Genomic DNA, 6,524 nt, shown 5'->3' on the forward strand with positions numbered 1-6,524 from the left:
CTTACCCCACACTACCACTACGGAGTGATCCTAGATACTTCCACCAGGAAAGGGCTCTTCAAACCCCGCACCCACCTGCCTCCCTACCCATCCACACTTGCACCTGCTATCCATTGTACACCTCCATTAGTCATAGGAATCTCCCATCCCTGGGAGATGGCTGTTCAGCTGCTGCCTTTCAACACTGCAGCCACCATTTGTATTCTGGAGTGAACAGCTCAAAATCCTCCATGTTCACATAGCCACCTGTTTACTGCACCGACTGATCATCCTTAGACTGAGTAAATTAAAAGGTCTAAGAGGGATGCTGCCTTAACTTCTCCAGACAACGTGGCTGCACCCCTAATGTGGGCACCATGAGAACAACTTGCTACTCATCCGCCTGGAACACTTTGGTTCTAACCTGTCTTGTCCCTGCTTCTACTAGAACTGCTGTCATCTTAGCAGCTTGCTAGCTTAGAGGAGTAGTAATAGGCCACTCAGAGACCTGAAAATCTGACTCCAAGAACCACCCACCTGAGCGAAAGTCTGTAGGCCTGCCACCTGGCTCTCTCAAGGTACCAGATGTCATCAGCCCTATGGCCTTCTCGGCCCAGCAATTTCCAGTCACAGAAGTCCATCCTGTCTTTCACGGATTCCTGTTATGTCCGGTCTGCCAATAACCTGTGCTTCCCTCCAGCCCACGTGTGCACACACATGCACACACACCACACACACTCCAGCCCCCTGCATGAGTAGGTGGCCCCTAGCTCTGGCCACTTACAGAATGCAACCTGTGTATGTCAAATAAGAGGCACTGTTCTGTCAGAGTCTGGTTCCCCCCTGTCAGGGCCCAGAACTTGCCCTCTGCTAGAATAACCCAAGGAAATCCCACTGTATCTGCTGAAGGTGAGAGAATGGGCAGGGATTGCTCTCCTCCAGCACTTTGAATGACCTGGACCCTCTCAAGTATGTGTCACATATAACACAGAAAAGCCAACCACAGAGAAAAACCTTACCCATTAACCTATTTCTCTTTTTTTATCTCCCAGATTCTGATTTCCTAGTTTTCTTCCTTTGCATTTTGTGATATTTTCTGATACTCCTTATTGGATGCTTTTTTTTTAAGGTTTTTTTTTTTTTTTTTTAAGATTTTATTTATCTGAGACAGAGAGAGCATGAGAGGGGGGAGAGTCAGAGGGAGAAGCAGACTCCCCTTTGAGCGGGGAGCCCAATGTGGGACTCCATCCCAGGACTCCAGAATCACGACCTGAGCCGAAGGCAGTTGCTTAACCAACTGAGCCACCCAGGCACCCAAGGTTTTATTTTTTTTTTTTAAGTAATCTCTACACTCCACTTGGGGCTCCAACTTACAACCCCAAGATCAAGAGTTGCATGCTCTACCAGCTGAGCCAACCAGGCACCCCTTGGATGCTTTTTTTTAACCCTTCTTCCAGACCTTCTTCCTCCCTGTCTGCCTGCCCTCCCACCATCCAGCTCTGCAAGTTCATGTCTTTCTACCATCCCACCTGCCTCACCAAGGGAGCAGGATGCCTCCTTTGACAATAGTGCTTTAACATGCATAGGCATCACCCAGGGATCTAGTTAGAATACGTATTCCCATTCAGAAGTTCTAGGGTGGGATCCAAGATTCTGCATTTGTGTCACCAAGCTGGATGCAGAAAGTACAGGACTGCAGAGATGCAGCTGGACTCCAGACTGCACTTTGAGCAGCAAGACCTAATGCCTGACTTGGTACTGGACTCCCACTGCTCACTGCCACTAATGGGAGAGGGCAGTGCTGGAGGTCGGTGACACCTAGCAATCAGTGGTGGCTGCTAGAGCACCAGCTAACATGCACCTAAGTGCTTCAAGGCAGTGTGTTAGTGTGAGCTGCTTTATGGCACGCTCCCACGAAGTTGCTCCAACGCATGGAGCCACTAGCCTGACTCCTCCGAACTGGTTCCAACTCGACAGTTACAGAAGTATAAAGTCTGTAACCACACACATTCCCTGCGCGGTTTTTCTCCATTCTCCCCAGCACCACTTTTTCATTGTTCTCTCCACACCATCTGGTTCAGAATTTAAGCCCTGGGTTCAAACCCGGACTCTGCCACCCACTATTAACTGTGCGACCTTGGGCAGGTTATTCAGCCCCATGGTCCGGTGTCCTCATCTGGATGATGTGCATACTAAATAAGATACTGTGTGTGGAAATCCTCATTAAATACTAGCTATTACCCTTTCGCCTATTGTTTGCACTTCTCTTCCTCTTCTACCATTTTTTTCTAACAGCCTTGAGGCTCGTATGGTGCTTTTCTGTTTAATGTAACAGAAAGGCTGGAAGTAAATATGAAGGGGGAGGGTGTGGTGCTAGTATTCATATTGTACGTATCTTTCCCCCTTTTTTTTTTCAAATTTTCTATGACGAACAATGTAACCTTGATAAGTTCGAAAACGGCAAGGTTATACCCTTAAAAGAACGGGCATAAAGACGACTCCACACTCCACAAAAAGGTGGAAGAGAAAGAGAAAGACGCCCCAGCGCCGCGGGCAGGGGCTAGTCACGCGGTGACTACCCCCTGCCCCCTCCACCGCGAGATGACGTCAGTCACGTTCTCCTCCCGCCCGCGCCTCCGCTTCCGGCCGGTTTGGCAGCTCGCTCTTCCACCAGGCGGCGCCGCAGCACGCTCTGTTGCCGACGCCTCTGCGCAGCCTCGCTGGCGCCCGGGACACGTCACCACCTTCGCGTCTTTTCTGGACAGCGCGGGAAGGCGAGTGTGCAGGAGGGTGGTGACGACACTGGGGTTCCCCGCGTGGCTCGCGGGGGCGGGGCCGGGGTCGGGGACGTGGCGCGCGCGGGGAGGGAGAGGGGAGGAGGTGGCGCCGCGCGCCGGCTGACTGGGCCACGCCCGCCTCGTGACCCACTGTGAGGCCGAGCTGCTGCAAACGTGCTGACGAGGCGGGCTGGGCTGGGCTGGGCTAGGAGCGGTGCCGGGCCCAGCGCGGGGCCCTTCCGCTGTCGTTCTTCGGCCCGGGCCCCTCTAGACCCGCCTTTGGGCTGGGCACCGACTTTCTGGCAACTCGGGGCAGCGGAGTGGACACGGGCACGTGGGTCCGGGCCGCACCCGAGCTGCAGGCCGCGCGGCTCTCTAGGGAAGGTGGAGTCGCGCCCTCCCTGCCACGGCTCAGGCTGTCCTCCTCCCCCGCCTCCTAATTCTGGCCAGCCCTCACTCCTGCTGGTCCTGCCAGCGGGGGAGAGAGGAAGAACGTGGGCTCGGCAAGGAGGCGTGGGTTTGAATCCCGGCCCGCCTCTTACTCCGCCTTGAGGGAGTCCTACGGTTCCCTCCGAATGTCGGTTTTGTGCTTTGTAAAATACCGAGCGTACCGTCCACTTAACATATATTCGTCTGCCCCTAGCAAGGGTAGATGATGATCAGTCAAAATATAAAAATTAATTTCCACTTTTTGCCACCCAGGCATTAATCCCTGGGTGCCCTTAAAAGACTTTGTGTAGTTCCGTGTACCGGTTTTTAAGAGACAGAGCTTCCCTTTTCTTAGTATGAGCTCGACAGTCTGCCCAGTGGCTTTGGAAGGCAAGGGGCAAAGGGCTCATCCATGACCTAATGAGTTGAACCTGGGGCCTAATCAGAATTTAAGGAGGGGTGAGTTAACTGGAATTTTCCCTGGGCCCTAGCCCCTGTGAAACTACTTAATGAGGAACCACAGGATTTCCTGCTGGAAGCCGTCTGTTGCGCACACTGCCTTGGGGCACCCTTCAGTTGTCTTTCTCCTATTGCTGTGCCTTCTCAGAATCTTTCATCTCATATTACGTTGCTGTGGCCAAGTCATTTTTTCCTGGGATGGCCTGATCCCTGGGGACATGCAAGCCTCCAGTAGCTTATAGGAGGCTGGTCTGAGTAAACAGAATGCAACACTATCTCCTGGAAGGAGGAACACTTACGTATCCCGAAGTGCTTATTTAGCATGTGTCACAGATTGTATTAGGTTTTTCACACAAGTTACCCTATCATTCGACTTCCACAACCTGTCCTGTGAGCTAGGTGGAATTATCATCCCTTTACATAGAAGAGGAAACTATGGTTCAGCAGGTTAAATAACATGCCTCATGTCTTACAGCAAGGATATGGTAGAGCCAGTGTGTTTGGAGACCATACTAAGGTTTGGCTGCATGGCTCTGGCAAGAAAGAGACAGTGCCTGGTCAGCCTTTCTCTAGGGTATGTGATGCTCAGGCCCATCCTAGAGGGCATGACTGAAGACATATTACACTGTGGGCTTCACCTCCATATCCCCACTCTCTGGCCACCCCTGCCATTTGTATGAAAACAAAACCAGGTTAAGTTACAGATAAAGGGCAGCATTTGTGGCTCCAAAAGACAGAGAAGGGGCAGCTTCCCCCTACTTTGCCTTAGTCATGGATGTGTTAATGGAAGGACTCCTGTATATCAGACTTGGGCCTTTTTTTAGCACTGCCTGGCAGGAGCCACTTCTCCTTGCACCTGCTGCTTCTACAAACCATTACTCATTTGCCAGTCAGCAATGCAAAAGGCAGAAATGTGGTGCCTGTGTAATTTGGATCCTGTGTACCTCAGGGAGGATGGCTGTGTTCTCTGTATTATATCGTGAGAATGGCAGCCCGTACCCACTGCTGAGGCTGTATGTGGAACTGCAAGAGACAAGAGAAAGGCAACAAAGGCAGAAGTCCTCTCTTCATTTTCATTTTTTTTAATCTTGAACTTGGCTAGTGCAAAAGATAGAGAAATTCCCAGGATAAGGCAAGCTAATATGGACTCTGGTATTTTGGAGTAGGTCCTTAAAACCCAGGGCTTTGTAAGGAAATACTCCTTGATTTTGAGCAATGCAGGTAGTTTCTGCTCAAGAGAGCAGATGAGCCTATTTGACCCAGGGCCACTTTGAATAGGCAGGTTTTTTTTTTTTTCTTCCTGTTTGCTGCAAAGCAGTCCTTTATGTCCTGACTCATAGACATAGTTCTTGAAACTTACAAGACAGGTGCTTATAGTCTAATTGGAGAAATTTCTTCTGTTTTGCCTAATAAAGCCTGCACACCTAAGTGACAGGAAATAAGTTTGCCTTCAGCCCAGTAAAAATCACATGTAATGGATGATTAGCTAACCTGTAACGTAAACCTTGAGGTTGTAAATTTATTGCCTGAAAGTTTGAGGACACCCCAAATGCTGATTAGATGACTCAGAGCAATCTCAGGAAGGAAGGGCTGGAAAGTGGTTGTAATTTAGGTTAAGTCTAATCAATTGTGTTATAAAGCATTTTGGAGACCTGAACACAAGGGGTTTGGCCATCCTTGGAAGCATAGAAGTAAGCCCCAGCACTGGAAGGGCAGGGCAGGTCTTGCCTAAGGGGAATTGAGCTCCATGATTTCCTTAGTCAGACTGCTCTTGTAGCAGGGAAGAGAGGCCTTGCCCTAAAGGAGAGATGTAACTTCAGGTTAGTTACTTTTGTTCTAAATTCCACATCTTTTTTAAAGATTTTATTTATTTGAGAAAGAGAGCACAAGCTGGGGAAGGGGCAGAGGGAGGGAGAAGGAGAAGCAGATTGCCTGCTGAGCAGGGAGTCTGATGGCGGGGCTCGATCTCAGGACCCTGGGATCATGATCTGAGTTGAAGGCAGACGCTTAACTGACTGAGCCACCCAGGTGTCCCCTAAGTTCCATATTTACCAAGCAATCTTAAGACCATGAGGAAAAGATCAGCCAGTCAGGTCAATTAAAGCATTCCAGTCACTTAGAATGTCTGCTATTCTTTGTGTGAATCTGTATGTTGATTGGCATTTGGTTTATATGTCCCTTGGCTTCTGTGTGAGCTTAGTTTATAGTGTTTGAGAGATGGGTCCCCTTGCAGTGGGCCAGCCTGAAAGTGTAAGGCCCAGATCTGGGTTCTTGTTTTAATTCAGCAAGGTAAATACTGCCTCATGAGGACCTGTGGGAAAAGGGTAGGAGGTGGGGGAGCAAGGGCAGGAAGCCAGCTTTGCCAAGGAAATACTACCTTGTCTTAATTGTTGACCTTCCTGTTGCAGTCACATCCAGGAAAATTATCAGCACAAGGCAGAAAGTGCTAAATTGTAGTTGAGTGATACAAGCATTGAGTGCTGTGGATTTGGAGGAAGGTGAGATTACTGTGGGAGGTTAAAGGATGGTGCCCCAAGAAGGTCGGTAAGACTTGCCAAGTGGATGTGATTTCAGCAGCTGGAGATATCAGAGGTGGAGAAGTACCCACTCCCACTTTAGTGAAGTTACCCTCCAGGGCTGATGTAAAATATGCGGTCACCTGATCCCTTAGCTGTTAAGCCAAAGGAAAAACATTGTGGCAGGAGAGGGAGTGGTAGGCCCCAGAGAAAACGAAGGAAAAATCAGCTGTTCATTCAACAATTTGTTTATTCAACATTTATTGAGTACCATGTGCCAGGCACTGAGCTGGGTTCTGTGGATACAGAAATGAACAAAAACAGAAGCACTACCTTCAAAAAGTTAATAGTCCAGTGAGGAAAG

The sequence above is a fragment of the Neomonachus schauinslandi genome, chromosome 10 (assembly GCF_002201575.2).
Source record: "Neomonachus schauinslandi chromosome 10, ASM220157v2, whole genome shotgun sequence".
Taxonomy (NCBI): Eukaryota; Metazoa; Chordata; class Mammalia; order Carnivora; family Phocidae; genus Neomonachus; species Neomonachus schauinslandi.